General features: G+C 35.4%; 1 long non-coding RNA gene across 1 annotated transcript in view; it reads left to right on the top strand.

The window, feature by feature from the left end:
• Positions 1-374: 374 nt before the first annotated feature.
• LOC309862211 overlaps positions 375-20,181 on the top strand; it is a 30,551-nt gene continuing 10,744 nt past the window's right edge. The window contains exons 1-2 of the long non-coding RNA XR_014310357.1: positions 375-469; positions 2,081-2,149. This is a non-coding gene — a long non-coding RNA (uncharacterized lncRNA). The remainder of the gene's footprint in view (positions 470-2,080; positions 2,150-20,181) is intronic.

Here is a 20,181-nt window from a genome sequence, read left to right as displayed (position 1 = left end):
ATTTGATAGTGAAAAATAGGAAAAGTCATAAAAATTACAGACAAATCAGAAGTCTGGAAAGCATCTAAGATCCCTGCTTCCTGTAAATCTTGTTAAAATCTTTCCACCAGACTTTATTTCCAGTTAACTTAAGAAAATCAAGAAACACTGTGTGATTGCCACTTGATGTGTTTTGTCATATCTTTTACAGTCATTGCCGGGAGCTGGGGAGGCATGCTAGGAAAGATAACACCAATTATTTAAGACAGTAGCATATTGAGTGAGATTATTCAGATTTTTAAATTTCAGTCTCACCATGTTCCAATGGACAGGACAAAATGTTCTAGCTGGATGACATTCACAGCCCAGTGTCGACAAATAGTCTCAGAAAATTAAATTCCTGGCTAGTGTTTGCATCCTTATGTTCTGTGATATTTGACTTGAAGAGAAAATAACTTTGCAATGTAGTGACAAATCTGAAGTGACAGAGGTAACATTTCTTTTCTTTTTTAAGATTTATTTATTTATTTGAGAGAGAGAGAGAGAGAGAGAGAGTGTGTGTGCGTGCACATGTGAGAGGGGGAGGGGACAGAGGGAGAAGAAGAGAGAGCCTCAATCAGGCTCTATACCCAGCGTGGAGCCCAACACAGGGCTTGATCCCTTTACCCAAAGTAATCTATCTTAGCTTCAAAACAATATCCTTAGCATCTTCATCAATTAGCAGGAGGAGTAGTAAATGGACAATTATATTGATGATGGATAGTTAATGGTGAAACATTCTAAATTACTTTGTTCAGTGCATTAAGCAATCATCTATTAGGAGGAAAGTTTACTTGCATTTCGTGGATGGGGGGATGGAAAGGAAAAGAAAAAAAACTAATAAAGTATAGTCCTTGCCCTTCATGAATTTGTTGGATAGTGAACAGTTCCAGGAATGGATATTAAACATTTATGTGATGTAGGCTGTGATAACAATTATTGAACTGGGTAGAAAATAGCAAAATAAAGAAGAGGGTGACTATCTTCAGAATTATGAAAACAAATTAGAGATACGAGTGAATCCTGTCAAAACAACATTTAAAGGAAAGCAAATTTATTTAAAAATAAAATGGTACTTATAGAAAATTAGGAAAGATTGTTTTATGTAAATATGATAACAGAGTTACACAAATTGTATAGAAGTCAAATAACCTAAAAAATTAAGTTAGATTTAAAATAAAACTAATGACAGAAATAACAATATTAACAACTGTAAAAACTCACATTCCCCCAGTATTTGCTCTGTTGCCAGTTATAATGCTAGGCCATTTATATACATTACTCTCCTAATTCTTTTTTATTTTTAGCAAGCAATGACTAATAACTAATGCTTCTTTTAAAAGTTAACCATTTTTTAAGATTCTGGTCTAGTTAACATACAATATACATATTGTATACCTGAAAGTTAGATTACTTTCAGGTTATATACTTTCAGGTATATTACTTGCAGGTATACAATATATGATTCATCAATTCTATACATTACTCAGTGCTCATGATGATAAATGCACTCTTCAACCCCCTCACCTATTTTACCCATCACCCCACCCACGTCCCTCTGGTGTTCTCTGTAATTTTAGAGTCTGTTTCTTAGTTTGCCTCTCTTCCTCCTTACCTTTCCAAGTTTGTTCGTTTTGTTTCTCAGATTCCACAGATGAGTGAAATCCTATAGTATTTGTCTTTCTCTGACTGATTTATTTTGCCTGGCATTACTCTTTCGATCCATCTATGTTGTTGCAAATGGCAAGATTTCATAGGTTTTTATACAAATACCACATCTTTATCCATTCATCTATCAATGAACCCTGGCTCTTGTAAATAATTCTGCAGTAAACATAGGAATGCACATATATTTTCAAATTAGTGTTTTTGTACTTTTTGGCTTAGTACCCAATAGTGGAATTACTGGATCAGATGGTAGTTCTAATTTTAATATTTGGGGGAGGCTCCATACTGCTTTTCATAGTAGCTGCACCAGTTTGCATTTCCACCAACAGTGCATGAATGTTCTTTTTTCTCCTCATCCTCACCAACACTTGTTTCTTGTGTTTTTTGATTTTAGGCATGCTGACAGTTGTGAGATGATATATCCTTGTGATTTTGATTTGCATTTCCCTGATGATGAGTAATGGTGAGTATCTTTTTCATGTGACAGTTGACCATCAATATGTCTTCTTTGGAGAAATGTCTGTTCATGTCTTCTGCTGATTTTTTAATTGAAATACTTGGTTTTTGGTGTTGAGCTGTGGAAGTTCTTTATATATTTTAGACATTACCCTTTATCAAATATATAATTTGCAAATCTCTTCTCCCATTCAATCCAATAGGTTATCTTTTAGTTTAGTTTTTTTTTTTTTTTTGTCTTCACTGTGCAAAATCTTTTCATTTCGATATAATCCCAAAAGTTTATTCATGTTTGTGTTTCCTTTGCCTCCATAGATAGATCTAGAATATGTTGCTATGGCTGATGTCAGAGAAATCACTGTCTGTGTTATCTTTTGGATTTTTATGGTTTCAGATCAGATCTAGACTTTAACCCATTTTGAGTTTATTTATGTGTATGGTGTAAGAATGTCATTCAGTTTTATTCTTTTGAATGTAGCTGTCCAATTTTCCCAACACCATTTGCTGAAGAGACTATGTTTCCCCATTGCATATTCTTGCCTTTTGGTTGAAGATTAATTGACCTTATAATTGTGGATTTATTTCAAAGATCTCTGTTTTGTTCCACTGATCTCTCTGTATGTTTTTTTGCCAGTATCACATTGCTTTGATTGCTACAGCTTTGTAGTATCTCTTGATATCCACGATTGTGATATCTCCAGTTTTATCTTTTTAAGATTGCTTTGGCTATTTGGAGTTTTTGTGGTTCCATACAAATTTTAGGATGAGTCATTCTAGTTCTATAAAAAATGTTGTTGGTATTTTGATAGGGATTGCATTAAATCTATAGATTGTTTTGAGTAATATGGTCATTTTAATAATATTTGTTCTTTCAATCCATGAACATGGGATATCTTTCCCTTTGTGTTGTTTTCAATTTCTCTCATCAATTTTTATCATTTCAGAGCACAGGCCTTTCACCTCCTTGTTTAAGTTTATTCCTAAATATTTTATTATTTTTGGTGAAATCATAAATGGGTTTGGTTTTTTTAGTTTCTCTTTCTGCTACTTCATTACTACTGTATAGAAATTCAATGGATTTCTGTATCCTGATTTTGTATCTTGTGACCTTATTGAATTCGTTTATCAACTTTAGTAGTATTTTGGTGGAATCCTTAGAGTTTTCTATATATAGTGTCATGTCATCTGCAAATAGTGAAAGTTTTACTTCTTCCCTACTGATTTGGATTTCTTTTTTTAAATTATTATTGTTGTTGTTGCCTCATTGCTATGGTTAGGACTTCTGGTACTACATTGAATAAAAGGGGTGAGAGTGGACAAAGTTGTCTTGTTCCTGATCGTAGGAGAAAAGCTTCCAGTATTTCACCATTGAGAATATTGTTAGCTGTGTGTTTTTCAAATATAGCCTTTATTATGTTCCTTCTAAACCTAATTTTTAAAGATCTTTTATCTTGAATTGATGTTGTACTTGTCAAATATTGGGTTTGTTTGTTTGTTTTTGCATCTATTGAAATGATTATATAGTTTTTATCTTTTCTCTTATTGATGTGATGTATCACCATGATTGATTTATGAACATTGAACCACACTTGTTTCTCAAAAATAAGTCCCACTTGATTGTGGTAAATGATTTTTTAAAAAGATTTTATTTATTTATTTGACAGAGAGAGAGAGATCACAAGTAGGCAGAGAGGCAGGCAGAGAGAGAGGGAGATGAATGTTCCCTGCTAATCAGAGAGCCCGATGAGGGGTTCGATCCAAGGACCGTGAGATCATGACCTGAGCCGAAGGTAGAGGCTTAACATGCTGAGCCACCCAGGCACCCCATGGTAAATGATTTTTTAAAATACATTCACTTTGCTAATAATTTGGGGGGTATTTTTGGACCTCTGTTCATCAGAGATATTGGCCTATAGTTCTCTTTCTCTTTTTCTCTCTCTCTTTTTTAATTGTCTTTACCTGATTTTGGTTTCTGGTCTAATACAATAAGTTTGGAAGCTTTTTTTTCTCTTCCATTTTTTGAAGTATTTTTAGAGGAATAGGTATTAACTCTTCTTTAATTGTTTGGTATAATTCACTTTTGAAGCTATCTTCTTGGGACTTCTGTTTGTTAGGAGTTTTTTGGTTACTGATTCAATTTCATAATGCTAATTGGTCTGTCTAACTTTTTATTTCTTTTTGGTTCAGTTTTAGAAGGTTATATGTTTCTAGGAATTTATTCATTTCCTCTAGGTTGTCCAATTTGTTAGCTTATAATTTTTTTTAATATCCATGTTTGTTGTTATTTCTCTTCTTTTATTTCTGATTTTGTTTGAGTTCTCTCTCTCTCTCTCTCTCTCTCTCTCTGTTGAATCTAGCTCAAGTTTTATCAATCTTTAAGATATTTTCAAAGTTCCAGCTCCTGGTTTCATTGATCTGTGAATTGTTTTTTTTTTTTTTTTTTTAATTTCAATGTCATTTATTTCTGGTCTAATCTTAATTATTTCTTTCTTTCTACTGGTTTGAGATTTTCTTTTTCTTGGTCCTTTAGGTGTAAGTTTAAGTAGTTTATTTCAGATTTTCTTGCTTCTTGAGGTAGGCCTGTCTTGCTATACACTTTCCTTTTAGAACAGCTTTTGCTGATGCATCCTGAAGATTGTGAACAACCGTGTATGTGTGTGTTTTTATTTATTTGTCAGAGAAGAGAGAGAGCATAAGCAGAAAGAGCAGCAGGCAGAGGTAGGCCTGTCTTGCTATACACTTCCCTTTTAAAACAGCTTTTAAATATATGCTGCGTCCCAAAGATTTTGAACAATTACACTTTTTTTTTTTTTAAAAAAAGAATGTATTTATTTGTCAGAGAAAGAGAGAGAGCATAAGCAGAGAGAGTGACCGGCAGAGGGAGAATCAGGCTCTCCACTGACCAAGGAGACTGATGCAGGACTTGATCCCAGAACCCTGGCAGACGCTTAACAGACTGAGATACCCAGGGGTCTCTGAACCCTTGTATTTTCATTTTCATTTGTTTCCATATATTTTTTAAATTCTTCTTTGATTTCTTGTTTGACTCTTTCTTTGTTTAGTATCATGTTATTTAACATCCATGTATTTGTGTTCCTTCCAGATTTTTTCTTGTGGTTGATTTGAAGTTTCATAGCATTGTGGTCAGAAAAAATGCATGGTGTGACTTCAGTCTTTTTTAATTTTGTAAGACTTGTTTTGTGGCCCAGTATGTGATCTTTTCTGGAGAATGTTCCATATGCACTTGAAAAGAATGTGAATTCTGCTGTTTCAGGATGGAATGTTCTGAATATATCTATTAGAGCCATCTGGTCCAAAGTGTCATGCAAAGCCACTGTTTCTTTACTGATTTTCTGTCTGGATGATCTTTCCATTGATTTAAGTGGGAGTGTTAAAGTTCCCGACTATTATTGTATTACTATCAATTACTTACTTTATGTTTATCATTAGCTCCCTTATGTATTTGCATGCTCCCATGTTGGGTGCATAAGTATTTATAATTGTTATATGTAATTGTTATATATAATTATATATAATTGTTATTTATAATTGTTATATATCATCTTATTGGGTTCTTCCCTTTATGATTATAGAATTTCCTTCTTTGTCTCTTGTTAGAGCTTTTATTTTGTCCAATGGTGGTATTGCTACTTTGGCTTTCTTTCCACTTCCATTTGCATGATAAATGCTTTTCCATCCCATTATTTTCAACTTGCATGTGTCCTTAGGTCTGAGGTGAGTCTCTTGCAGGCAGCATCCAGGTGGGTCTTTTTTTTTTTTTAATTTTTTATTTTTTTATAAACATATATTTTTATCCCCAGGGGTACAGGTCTGTGAATCACCAGGTTTACACACTTCACAGCACTCACCAAAGCACATACCCTCCCCAATGTCCATAATCCCACCCCCCTTCTCCCAAACCCCCTCCCCCCAGCATCCCTCAGTTTGTTTTGTGAGATTAAGAGTCACTTACGGTTTGTCTCCCTCCCAGGTGGGTCTTTTTTATTACTCATTCCATCACCTTATATCTTTTGATTGGAGCATTTAGTCCATTTCTATTTGAAGTAATTACTGATAGATATGTACTTATTGCCATTTTGTTACTTGTTTTATGGTTGGTTTTATAGTTCTTCTCTGTTCCTTTCTTCTCTTGTTCTATTCTTTCATGGTTTGCTAGATTTCTTTAGTGATATACTTGGATTTCTTTCTCTTTGTTGTTTTTTGTTTGTTTGTTTGTTTGTTTTTTGTTTTTTTGCTTATCTATTACTGGTTTTTGATTTATGGTTACCATTCAGTTTATATATAACATCATATGTATATAGCAGTCTATATTAAGTTGATGGCCATTTAAGTTTGAACTCATTCTTTATTCCTCCTTCCCTCACCCACATTTCAGATATATGATGTGTATATTTTCATATATTTTATTTTGTGAATCCTTTGACTGATTTTTATAGATTCACTTAATTTTACTGCTTTTGTGCTTCCTACTTTTCTCACTTCTGCATATGGTCTTTCCTTCCCACTCACAGAGCCCCTTATAATATTTCTTGCAGGGCTGGTTTAGTGGTGGTGAATTCCTTTAACTTTTGCTTGTCTGAGAAACTTTACCTCTCCTTCTGTTCTGAATAACAGCCTTGCTGGATAGAATATTCTTGATTGCAAGTTTTTTTTTTTTTTTTTTTTTTTTTCCTTTCAGCAGTTTGAATATATCATGTCACTCTCTTCTGGCCTGCCAAGTTACTGCTGAAAAATCAGCTGATAGCTTTATGAGGTTTCCCTTGTATATAACTGTTTTCTTTTTCTCTTGCTGCCTTTAAAATTATGTTTATAACTATTTTTGCCATTTTAATTACCATATGTCCTGGTGTGGACCTCACTGAGTTGATTTTTTTGCTTGATTTCTGTGCCTCCTGGATCTAGATTTCTGTTTCCTTTCTCAGACTTGGGAAGTTTCAGTTATTATTTCTTCAAATACATTTTCTGCCCCCCTTTTTTCTCCCCTTTCCTTCTGGGACCCCTATGATACAAGTGTTATTAATCTTAATGGTGTTACTGGGTTCTCTGCCTCTATTTTTATCTCTAATCATCATTTTTTCTTTCTCCTCTTCAGCTTGATTGCTTTCAATGGCTCTGTCTTCCAGGTCCTGAACCTTTGTCCTGCTTCCTCAACTCTACTATTTGTTCTGTCTAGTGTATTTTTAATTACAGTTTTTGAGTTCTTCTCTGATTGGTTCTTTTTTATGTTTTCTATCTCATTGTTTAGGATGTCACTAACATCATCCACTCTTTTCTCAAGTCCAGTGAGTATCTTTATGACCATTACTTTAAATTCTTTATCAGGCATTTACTTATCACCATTTAATTTAGTTTGCTTGCTATGATTTTGGCCTGTTCTTTCATTTGTGATATATTCCTCTGTCTCCTCATTTTGTCTAACTCTTCGTGTCTGTTTCTATGTGTTAGGAAAGTCAGCTACATCTGCTGCTCTTGAAAGTAGTGGCCTCATGAAGAAGATTATCTATAGTGCCCTGCAGTGCAATGTCCCCTGATCATCAGAATCTGGCACTTCTAAGGTGTCTCCTATGTGTGCTGTGTGCACCCTACTGTTGTGGCTGAGCTGTGTTTGCTTCCAGTCCAGTAATATGCAATAGCTCTCTCTGCCTGTTGTGGGATGAGTTTGATCTCTGTGTTGATAGTGGGCCAGACTAGGGCTGCCTTGGGCTTGAGTTGAGTCAGACTAGGTGTTTGCCAGAGATGCAGTAGCATGTAAATGCAGGTCACTTCCCCTGTGTTGTCTCCTGAGAAGTTTTGTTGGTGTGTGGGGCCTGCAGTCTAACCAGATGTTTGCCCCTAGTCCACTGCTGGGGCTGCAGTGGAACTGGTGTATGTGGTTATCTTCCTTTCTCCCTGGGGTGAAAGTCACTTTGGAGTGGTGCTGACTCTTGTCTGACTGCTGGCACATGCCAAGCTTGTGGCACAGGTTTGGATAGGCTCTAGCCAATGGTTCAATGGGGATGGGGCAGATGTGTAGGAGAACATGGGAACAAGATGCCAGCAAGGTCCATGCAGGTCTGCTGCAGGAGACCTGCAGTTACCTGAGAAAATTTCTCCAAGGCCACCCAGTTTGGAGGGCGTAGGTCCACAGGAAACTTGGGAGGTCAGTTGCATGGTGCCTTCAAAGTCTATTCTGGTTCACTCCAGGAGGGTACCTTCATGTGCCTGGGAAAATTCCATTCAAGGCTAGCCAGGTTGTTGGAGATGGATCTGCAGGAGTGTGCGGGGGTAGGGCTGGAGAGTATTGGCAGTGAGCTGATTCCCACAGATGTTCAAGTATCTAGGCTTGGGGGGGAAGTAGAGGAAGGAAATGGCACCCTTCAGCTCTTTTGTTCTTGGAGAAGTCTCTGAAGAGCCCTGCCTATCTAATACATGCTCTGAGATTACCAAATTAGTCTCTTTTCCATATGCCCTAGGTGTTTTTCAGACTGCTGCTTCTGTGCTGTATCTCAGCATGGCTGTTTTGTTATGCTGTTTCTTTCAAAGTGGGAATTCAGTTTCCTATGGCCCTTCAGCTTTCACAGAAATGAACCCACTGATTTTTAAAGTTCCAATTGCTAAGCACTTCTGATAGTAAGAACTCATAAAACCAAGCCAAATGTTATGGGGATTTGTCTTCCCTGTATGGGTCCCTCATGCCTGGGGTGACTTACATGGGGATCTACTCCTCCCCCTCTTCACATTTATTGTGTCTCTCTCTCCTGTGGACAGTCCAGTGGGTCCATTTAGCTTCTGACTGTGTGTCTACCCTTCTTACCCTCTTTGATATTGCCTCTTTCTCTACATTTAGCTTTGGAGAGTCTGTTCTGCCAGTCTTCAGGTTCACTTCCTTGTTTATTTACACTGATGTGTGTATTAACTAGTTGTATCTGTGGGACAAAGTGAACTTAGGTCCTCTTATTCTGCCATCTTCCCTGAGCTTTCCTGCTCTTTTAATGCTTAAAACTGCCCTATGAATTTAGTGCTATTATAATTACCATTTCACTGGCGGTAAAAACTAAGGTTTGGCATGATCCAGTAACTTCCCCAAGTTTATGAGTATTAAGTTAGTGGGACAAAATTTTGAGTCTGATTCCAGAGTTTGTGTTAAATACCTGAAGAATTAGCTGGAATGCTTTTCACTAGTAAGAAGTAAAAGGCCTCCATTTATGTGATCATAATATTATAATACTTAATAAACAACCAAATAGAATACTATAGGTTTTTGTTTTCTCTATGCAAACACAACAAAACACAAGAATAAACCAAAAAATAAAAAAAAAATTAAACATTTGATTGGTCCCAAGACAATAATTCTTTGTGATGGTCCATGTCATCTTAGGGAAAATTAAATGAAGGAGATGAGATTTTCTTTAGACAACAAACGGGAGTTAATAAGATAAGATTCTCTTTAGATAATTAAGTAAAAGGGACATGGCTTTTTAAAAAAAGGTGAAACAAGCTTGTTCTGTGATCTTTCTTGCTACGAAGAAGTTGTTTATGAGTGTCACTTTGCTCCATTTGGATTCTGCCATCTAAGGGTTAAGTTTGATTTCTCCCTGATATTGTATGGAGTTTATAGGGGGTAAATAATCCTGAACCAAGGCATTTGGAAAATAAATGTGAGATCACACAAGATGTATGCTATGACATTACTGCCACTCCAAATTCCCTGAGTGGGTATAATGTCTTGGTGAACTTTTCTTTTATTGTCTGCTCAGGAGAACTACCATGTGAAGTTAATTCAGTCAAGGAAAAGCATTGATAAAATAGATAAAGTCTGGTTTGTGTAGAGAAATTCTAGACTGAGACCTCCTACTTTCTAGTGAGACCCTTCTACGAGAGATTTCACTGTGCTTTGCTGCTAGTGCCCCTTCCCTGATGGATCTATCGCCAAACCTAAAGAATGTTCTAGCTTTCACAGAGATTTTCCCAAGATAAGCCCAGTTCTTGGTACAACTTCCTGGATGTCGTCTTCTGTAACTGTAAATAAATTGGCCCTGTCAGGACACAGAGGAGCCTCAACGAACTCAAGAAGGTCTCCGGAGGCTCTCTGGGGGCAACTATTATAGTAATTTCAGTAACATTATGGTTTTAAAATGGTTAGATTAAATGATTTTTTTAAGTCTCACTAGCTCTAACATTCTATGAATAAATAGAGTTTGTGGGCAGGCCTGGAAACATGCTCCTCACATTTCTCTGGGAAAATGCATTACAAATCCAAATAGACTCAATTAATGGACCTCTGGAACACAGTTCATTAAAGTTGGGAACAGACTATGTGGGAAAGAAACATATAGGCTTTGGAGGAGAATATATTGTGTCCATGTTTGGCAGAGCCCAGAGGCACTTTGTTACTTCAAATGCTGAAATAAGCATGGGTCCCATTTGTTGGGGCTGAGAGAGCTCCTGAATGCTTTGACCAACTTAGGGGATGGCTTATTTTTTCTCTAACTTGAACCTTCTAGATGGCTGTCTTATTGTTGCAATGACTGTATTCACTCACAAGGAGAGTTATAAAAATAATAGAAACTGGAAAACTGGCTTCATGAGAAAGGACTTAAATAATTTCTCTTATTAAGTATATGATGCTATGAAGGAACTTCAAACATTCTTATTGAACTTGAAAGGATATTGTATATGTAGATATATAGATAAAGCATATTTTGTACAACAAGTGAGGACACACATTCAGCTAAACATGAATATTCCCAAAGGAAAACTAGGAAATAATTTTTATTATCCTTTAAAGTCGGAAAACCATATGAGTGTGGAATTTATGATCTACTTTTGTCTTTATTTTCTAAATTTGGGAAATGAGAGTGTGAAATCAATGCTCTAAAAACTAAGAATGACACCAAATCTGGTTATGAAAAACAAGAGCTTTAAATAATGAAGAACTGCAGATTCTCCTTTTAAACTTTTTGGGAATAAATCCCACTCCTCTCTTCCTTTTCTTCCTTCTTCAAATATTATAAGTTTCTAATAGGTGAGGAGAGTCAGATCCCAAAAGTGAAGACAGACAGTATGTGTTATGTGACAGTGATGTCCTAGAACCTAAGAATCTTTAATACTGTTTATAAAACTTTTGAAATTGAGATGGGGAGAGCACCCAGCATGGCCATAAGGTTAACCAACCTCAGAGATAGACTATGATACCAGTAATGTGATAAGCTAATGGTAAGAATGCAGTTGAAAAACCCAGCTGTCATACAATGTATGTTCAATATCCATTAAATGTGCAGCAAGTGGAAGATTCTTTACAACAGGGATTCTTATTTGAGATTGCAAGTAGATGTGGTCATACACCCTGGGGAATAGATTGTTCAGAATCATGAATCATTTGGAGGATCATTTTAACACCATGAACTGAACTTCAGAAATCCCAATATACAACTAGGGCCGTGATTTGATTTTTCTGTCTTCCCTCTCCCCTGTCTCCACATTAAAACAGTAATAATCCTACATGTTAGGATGGGAAAAAAAAATCCTGACAACTAGTGACTAAAATGGAGAAAGAATGTATTTGAGAAGAATAGTTACTGAAAAGATTGGAAAGATTTCCTTTTCTAGATATAAAACTTTGGTCACTCTGGTATCTCTAAAACCTAGTTTCTATACACATACCCTCATCCTAATTTCTTTGTGTTTGTTTCTTGTTTTGTTTTGTTTGTTGTTGCTTTGAGTATGTAACTAAGGTAACAGTCGAATTTTCCCAGTTCTGGGATCATAATATGACCCTTGATGAAATTTTTATTAATTATCAGAATTTATTCTATCTTGAGGTTCTTTAGATCTGTTTACTGGCAATTTGGAGTAGATAATTTTTTTTAGTAAATCTCTCCTCTACCGGACAAAATACTTTTAATACGAACCATGAAGCTCAGTAAACAATACTAGAGACCAGAAAAGATAATGGCAATTCTTGGTTATTGTACTTCATATTGTACTTCATATATATATTAAGTATATTTAATTATGTCAGCAAAAATAATACAGAAAGGGAAAATAATGGACTAATATTTTTAATTATATCGGTGCTCTTTTTGGAATAAGAAATAAACACTTTTAACCATATTTTGGTCTATCACAATAATGAATAATAGCATTACATATCTGTTTTAATCCCTCACTTCTGAAAAATTGAAATAACTTTGTAGACATTATTTTTCTTTGCACATTTATGTTCAATAGACAGAATAGTCAAATTTTTCAGTGATATTTGTTCATAACTCATCAAAATAAATTTTTTATGAATTTTAATTTAAAATATTTCTTTTACATGCAGCAAGTCATACAAATTGTCAGAAAATTAAGAGTTTTTAAAACTTTATTTTTAGAACAACTTTAGATGTATAGGAAAATATGAATATGGCACAAAGAGTTCCCTTGTACCCACACCCAATTTCCCTTATTAAAATCATGCATTAGAATGGTATATATATAATGGTATATATATTACAGCTAAGGAACTGATATATGTATTATTATTAACTAAACCCCATACTTTATTCAAATTTCATTAGTTTTTTTTTTTTTAAACTAATGTCCTTTTTCTTTTAGGAAAAAACTATAAACATAAGAATGTTAGGGAGAGATCCAAAAAAAATTCCATTTCTTAATAAATTCAGGAAATTGCAAAACTATCATGTCTGTTTGGGCCAATTCTAACAACTTTCCAATGATATATTCACTAAAAAATTATAATTTTTATGTATTGCATGGGAAAACTTGAGATCACTTCTGATATAATGTATTTGTACTTTTGAACAGTTAATTTGAAATAAATAATGGTACTCCCGTGATTATCAAATTAAAGAAATAGAAATTGAGTTCTTAGTCTTGAGATGACCACATGACCCCGAGTCTGTGCGTGTTGAGGGCTGTTGGTTTAACTGGGATTTCTCCATATTAACTTCCATGTAGAATATAACGCTTATTCAAAGATAAGTATTAGACATGTGCCAGTTTGTAGCTTATTTATATATTATTAAATTTCAACAGTTCTTTGTTGTTTGGGATTTAGCACTTAGACCAACAACAAAAAGTTGTTTTTTTTTTTTCAAGGATGAGTATTGTGTCTTTTATGTTGTTTAAAAGCAGACATCCTGTTCATTTATTAATGTCTTTAAATCTTCTGCTGAAAATCCCTGGCCCCCTTACTGACTGCACCCACCACTCCATCCTTAGCAACTCACTGGGTACTTCAGTTCCCACAGCACAGAGATGCAAATCTCCACTTCCTTCAACAGTTTTCATAAGAAATCTGTTTACTCTGATCTAAGCAAGCATTTCACAAGCTTTTCCCCCAGTTTTATTGAAGTATAATTGACAAATAACATTGTAAGATATTTAAAGTGTAGAATGTAATGGTCTGATATAGGTAAACAATGTGAAAGAGTCCCCCCATTAAGTTTAATAACATCCCTCATCTCACATATTTACCTTTTTTTGAGAACATTTAAGTTCTATTCCATTAACAGATTTCAGTTATAAGATAACAGTGTCAACTATAGTCACCATGTTTTACATGAGACCTTAGACCTTATTCATCTTACAGCTGTCAGTTTGTAACCTTTTACAAACTTATTATCTACCAACGTCCAGTCCCTGGCAAATGCTGGTCTCTTCTGTTTCTCTGACTTGCCCCCCCCCCCACCCCCAGTCCTACATTAAAGTTCTCTCTTGGCTTATTTCACTTAGCATAATGCCTTTCAGGTTGATCTGTGTTGTTGCGAATAACAGGATTTCCTTCGTTTTCAAGGTGTTGATATTCTACTGTCAAGTTTTTAAAAATGTGCTGATTACGTGGTGTGTTAAGGTCAGGCTCACACGGTTTAGTCTTCTGTTGTCCTGGCTGACACCCATCTTTCTCCTTCCCCTCAGAAGCAACACATAAACTGCTCCTGCTTTTGTCACTGCATGCTCTCCTAGGTGTCTTACCACTTGCTTTTCTCCAACATGGCCAAGATGATCAATGACTTTTTAAATATCAATTCTCCCATCAAAGAAATTCCCATACGGACTGGCAACAGAATGGCACATATCTGTTTCTTTGCATAAATGATCAGGCCATATATAATTTTTTTTTCAAAGAGTAATTAATTTTTTTTCCCCATAGAATTCTAGTTTCTAGAATGTCATATATCAGTAGTTGTCATCAGTCAAGTTTGTGATTTTTACCTAGAAAAATGTTAATACTAAGGAGTGAAATGGTTTCTCCCTCCTTTCGAGACTGATTGTAAACCTAATTCTATAGCTTGTCTCACGTGCTTAAAAATCATCTTACTTAAAGCACTGTCATGGGTTTAACCCCTTTATTCACATTTTAGGAAAAGCAAAGGAAAAGCAGACATTCTTTTAGAAAGTATTTACATATTTATAAGCAATTATTAATAAGTCCTTGGCTGTTTTCTCCTTTTGACTGAATTACATAACTTTCATGTGTCAAACTTGCCCTCCTGCTTATCATTTTCCAAAACTTTAATCATTCCTCTTGCTCTTTTCTTAGCCTTCTTGCATTTACCTTTATTTGTATTAATTTGATTAACTGCAATTAAATAATAATGATATACACAAATATTTTAATATTTCGACTGCTTATAAAATAATGCATCTAATCCTGATCACATTGAATTAGTGGGTTCTAATTCAATGTAAGTCCTTTAAGTGTCTTCCATGCTCCCATTTTGGTTATTTCCCTTATACAACCTATTTCCTGTTTTTGCTGGATACAGAGCAGGGTGTTTTCTATTTTTGTTTTTTATTTTATTGTTCCCTGAGGCTTCCTTAACTGTGTTTTTCTTGGGTAGGCAACATCTTGCCTGTGAATATTTAAAGCATGACTAAAGTATACCCACACGGCACTTGACTTATTAAATGAGATTTTTTAAATGAAATTTTTGGTTAATAGGAAACAAAGATAGTTTCTAATAAATCAATCCATAGCCTACTATCTAGAATTTTCTCAATGGAATTTAATTCCAGAAATAATCTCTTTTCATATTTGTTATTTAATTTATCACATTGTGGATCTCAAAGGTTGTTGATGTTAGTGAGTGAAATGCAATACTCAAGGAAGGAGGTAAATAATGTTATCTGAATGCATTTGATATCTTTCTACTTTACACAAAGCACTTTATTATATTCTCCCAACTGTCATAATAATTCCAACTTAGAGATGAGCAAACTAGGATTTATCAATGATCAAAAGCTTGGCCACGGTGGAATGAATAAGTGGTAGTGTTTTTTCACCTTCTGTTCAAGTTAATTTTTCCTGATTTTTGCAAAACCCATAAATTCAGAGGCTTTAATTTTTTGATATATTTTGGCTCCCAGTTTTTAAGAGAATAATGTGTCAAATATTGTTGTCAAAAAGCTTTTCATATGAAACCAGCTCTATGGAAAGTTTTTTCCCCTTTCCTTTATGCACTCTTGTGATAAGGATAACTGCAACAACATGTTCTTTCTACACGGTCTTCTTACAACTTCACTTTGACACTGCCCTCCATCAAGGAGCTGGGTCTATATTCTCTGCACTGGAATCTGGTTGTCAGTGATAATAACCCTTCATGATTTTTCTGTGCCAAATGATGAAAGGTGATTTTTCTGCCTCGTTCTTTTGGGACATTTGCTCAATTCAGTCACCATTCTGTTAGGAAACTCAAGCAGCTTCAGAGAGTTTCATATCAAGAGACTCCGAAGGTCAAGTCATAACTACACATGACTAAACTCCCAGCCAGTAGCCACCCCCAACTTGCCGGCCATGAAAGGGAGCCATCTTGGAAGTGACGCTATAGTCCCTAGTTGAGCTGATGCCCCATGGAGCAGAAGACAGTCTTCTACACAGACCCATGGTGGAACTGGAGATATTAAAGCTAAATACTACAGTATTTCTAAGCCACTAAGTTGCCTGGTGATTTGTTGTTCAGTAGTAAATAAATAGAACAAGTGTCAATTATTCCTTTTGATTGATGGAAAACTTCTAAAAATCATTTTCATTGCACTATAGTTCTGAAAGTTTCCTTCCATTAAATGAACAATTCAACCTGTAACAGTGACCCAATGAGGCCAACAAACAGCACTTTGATCCTGCTCTCTCCCTGCCATGCTCATTTATGGAAGCAAGTCAATTTACCTCTTGGAACTTCAGTGTCTATTTCTGTAAAATGAAAGCAGTAACCTTCTCTGGCCACCTGACAGGGTCTGATGTGACTATATAAAGACTTGGCATATAGAGATGTGATCTCAAAAGCTTCATATATGGATAATTTTACTGCAACTCTCTCAGTATAAGTGTGTCTCCAAATAATAACTTATTTTTTCTTTTGAGCATAATTAAAGCATGAACTACACAATTTCCAGCTGCTATGAAAATCTCATGAACATTAGCTACAAAAGGCCAAAAGGCAGGATCTGCAAAGAGAACATGAGAAACAGCACAGATTTATTTCATTTTGCAGGAGTCTGAGAAAATGAACTAACTTAGTCAATACCATCTACCCAGTCCACATGAGGAAAAGGAAAACACAAGGAAACTTTTAAGAATTTATTCTAAGATTTATTATCTAATTTTTCACTGTGACAATCACTTTGTTCCCACAACATCCTATTCAAAGACTTTCTGGTGACCTAAATCTGTCATTTTCGCTTAACAGGCCCTTGTTTTCCATCCTGTCCTTGATTTCCAGCTGCTTTTTGTGCTCACTGTTGATTACTGTCAGTGATAATTTGGGGAGGCATGCAACATGTTTCCAAACAAAGGGATGAATGGTCTGGCATTTAAGGAAGGACTTAAAAAAGACATTTCAGTCTGAAACTGTATAAGCTGGAAGGGTGTGTTTTCTTTTCTTTTTTTTTTTTCTTTTTATACATTTTTTTTTAGAAGGTTTTATTTATTTATTCAACAGACAGAGATCACAAGTAGGCAGAGGCAGGCAGAGAGAGAGGAGAAATCAGGCTCTCTGAGGAACAGAGAGCCTGACATGGGGCTCGATCCCAGGACCCTGGGACCATGACCTGAGCCAAAGGCAGAGGCTTTAACCCACTGAGCCACCCAGGTGCCCCTGGAAGGGTGTGTTTTCAAAGGCTTAAAGTAATGGATATAAACCGAGAATGGTAAAAATAATCTTGAAAAAGAAGAACAAAGTTGAAGGACTCATACTTCCTGGCTTTAAAACTTATTAGACAGCTATAGCAATAAAAATGGTATGGTACTAGAATAGACATATAGATCAATGGAACAGAATTAGAGTCTAGAAATAAACCTATATTATGGCAAATGTATTTTCAACAAAGGTGCTAAGACAATTCAGAATAGTCTTTTTAACAAATGGTACTAGTAGGGACAAAGGAATGTTCACATGCAAAAGAGTGAGACTGGAGCTCTCCTTCGCACCATTCTCAAAAATGAGCTCAAGATGGATTATAGGAGCTACTCTAGAAAACTCTTAGAAGAAAACAGGAGTAAACCTTAGCAACCTTGAGTAAGGTAATGTTTTTTTTTTTTTTTTTTGATATTATACCAAAAACATAAGACCTAAAAGAAAAAAATTAGATAAATGGGCTTCATCAAAATAAAACACTTTGGTGCTGTAAATGATACCCACAAGAAATGAAAAGACAAACTATAGAATGGGAGAAGATATTTGCAAATCATATGTCTGATAAGAGACTCGTATCCACAATATATAAAGGACTCTGACAACTCAATAATATAAGGACAAACAGTCGAGTTTAAAGTAGGCAAAGAATTTTGAATAGACTTTTATCCCAAAAAGATATACCAATGGCCAACGAGAACATGATAAAATGTCATTAGTCAGTAGGGAAATGCCAATCAAAACCATAGTGAGATGCCATTTTATACTCGCTAGGGTAGCTATAATAATAATAATAATAAAGATGGAAAAAGTGAGCTTAGTGAGAAAGGGAGGGTGGCAGAGAGCTCTGAGCCCTGACTATCAAGGATGATTTCACAGAGACAGAAGTTCTAGCCAGCCTGCTGAGGCCAATACAAATACCCAGAGTATGAGTCATCAGTCAGATACCCTCCACATGCCCTGTGGTCAGGCAAAAACATGAAAAACCCAGCAGGAATTATCTCTTGACAGTATATTGTGACCTTGCTAAATTTACTTCTTAGCCCTAGTAGTTGGGGGGATGTGGGAACTTTGAAATGCACAGAGTCGTGTTACCTGTGAATAAAGATGATTTTCCTTCTTCTTTCTCAATATTTATGTTTCTTTCTTACTTACTTTTCTTTTCTAAGAATGCACTGCTTAGAAACTCCAGTATGATGTTGAAAAAAAAAAAATGTGAGAGGATATTCTTGTCCTGTTCTCAATCTTGACAGGATTGAGTTCTGTCTCTCACTTTCAAGTACAATATTGCTATGAAGTATTTTATACTGTCCTTTACAGATAGAAGTTTCTTGCTGTACTTAGTTTGCTGATTTTATCGTGAATGAAGTTTCATTTTTGTCAGACATTTTTACCTGCATCTCTAAAAATGATATAATTTTTCTATTTTAATTATTAATGTGACAAATTACATTTGTTTTCAGAAACATGCTAAACTAACTTTATATTTCTGCAATAAGCCGCATTTAGTCATGATGCACTATTCTTTATATATTGTTGATTTTGATTTGATGTTTTCTTAAGAATTTTGTGTCTATTTTCATGAGGACTATTGTTCTATAATTTTCTTTTTTTCTAATGCCTAGTTGGTTTTGGTGTCAGGGTAATTCTGGCCCCATAAATGCATTAAGAAGTGTTCCTTCCTCAATTTTCTGAAAGTTTATGTCAAACTGATTTTTTAAAAATTTTAAATATTTGGTAAAATCCACCTATTAACCCCCCCCTCCAAAAAAAAATAGGAGAGTAGCAAGTGTTGACAAATGTGGAAAAGTGGAAACCCTCCATACATAGGTGGTGGCCATCTGAAGTGGTAGAGCCACTTTGGAGAATGGTTTGACAGTTTCTGAAATAGAATTACTTTATGACTCAGTCATTCCACTCCTAGGGATATATCCCAGGAGAATTGAAAGCATATGTCCAGACAAAAACTTGTGCATGAACATTCACAACAGCATTCGTCATAGGAACTTCAAGTTGGAAGCCACCTAAAACTCTACAATTGATGGATAAACAAAATGTGATATATCTATACAATTGAATATTACTTGAATTGAATGCAGTAAGAACGAAGTGCTGATAACATGACACGACATGAATGAACCTTGTAAACATTATGCTAAGTGAAAAAGCCAGTCATCAAGGCCACATTTGTATGATTCAACTTGTACGAAGTATGTAGAATGGGCAAAGGTATAGAGACAAAGAGTGGATTCATGTTTGACTAGAGCTGGTGGTGGATTGGGGTGGGTGATGGCTGCAGATGGGTATAGAATTTTGTTTGGGGTTAATGAAAATATTCTAAAATTAGATGACGATCACACAACTCTGTGCTATTGCATACTTTAAATAGCTAAACTCTATAATATGTGAATTTCATCTCAATGAAGCTTTTGAAATAAGCTACAGCAAAAAATAAAAGGATGTAGTATTTGTAGGATAGTCCAGAAAGGAAAATGAAGAAATAATATACAAACAGAGTTCTGAAAAATGTTTGGGAATTAACTAGGTAAAGAGTGACTAAACAGACTGAAGCAACAGTGTAGACAAATCTTGCCACAGGAAAGATTGCATTGAAGGCTGTGGTAGACAGAATGCTATGCTGGTCCCCAGAGTCTCAGAGTCCCCACCCTGATGTTTATGCCCTGTGCTGTTTCCTCGCTGTGAGTGCAGGGGAGACCTATAGCTTACTTCCAGCCAATAGAGTATGACAAAGGTGAAGAGATTGTCTAGATGCAGTTGAAGTCCCAAATCAGTTACTTTGAGTTAATCAAAGTGAAATTATCTTGAATGAGCCTGACTTAATTAGACAAAAACGTGTAACAGGGGCCTCGTGACTCTCTCCTCTGTTGCTGTGTTTGAGGAA

The sequence above is a fragment of the Mustela nivalis genome, assembly GCF_964662115.1.
Source record: "Mustela nivalis genome assembly, chromosome: 3".
Classification (NCBI taxonomy): domain Eukaryota; kingdom Metazoa; phylum Chordata; class Mammalia; order Carnivora; family Mustelidae; genus Mustela; species Mustela nivalis.
Note: the sequence above shows the minus strand (reverse complement) of the source record. Positions and strands in the feature narration are given on the sequence as shown.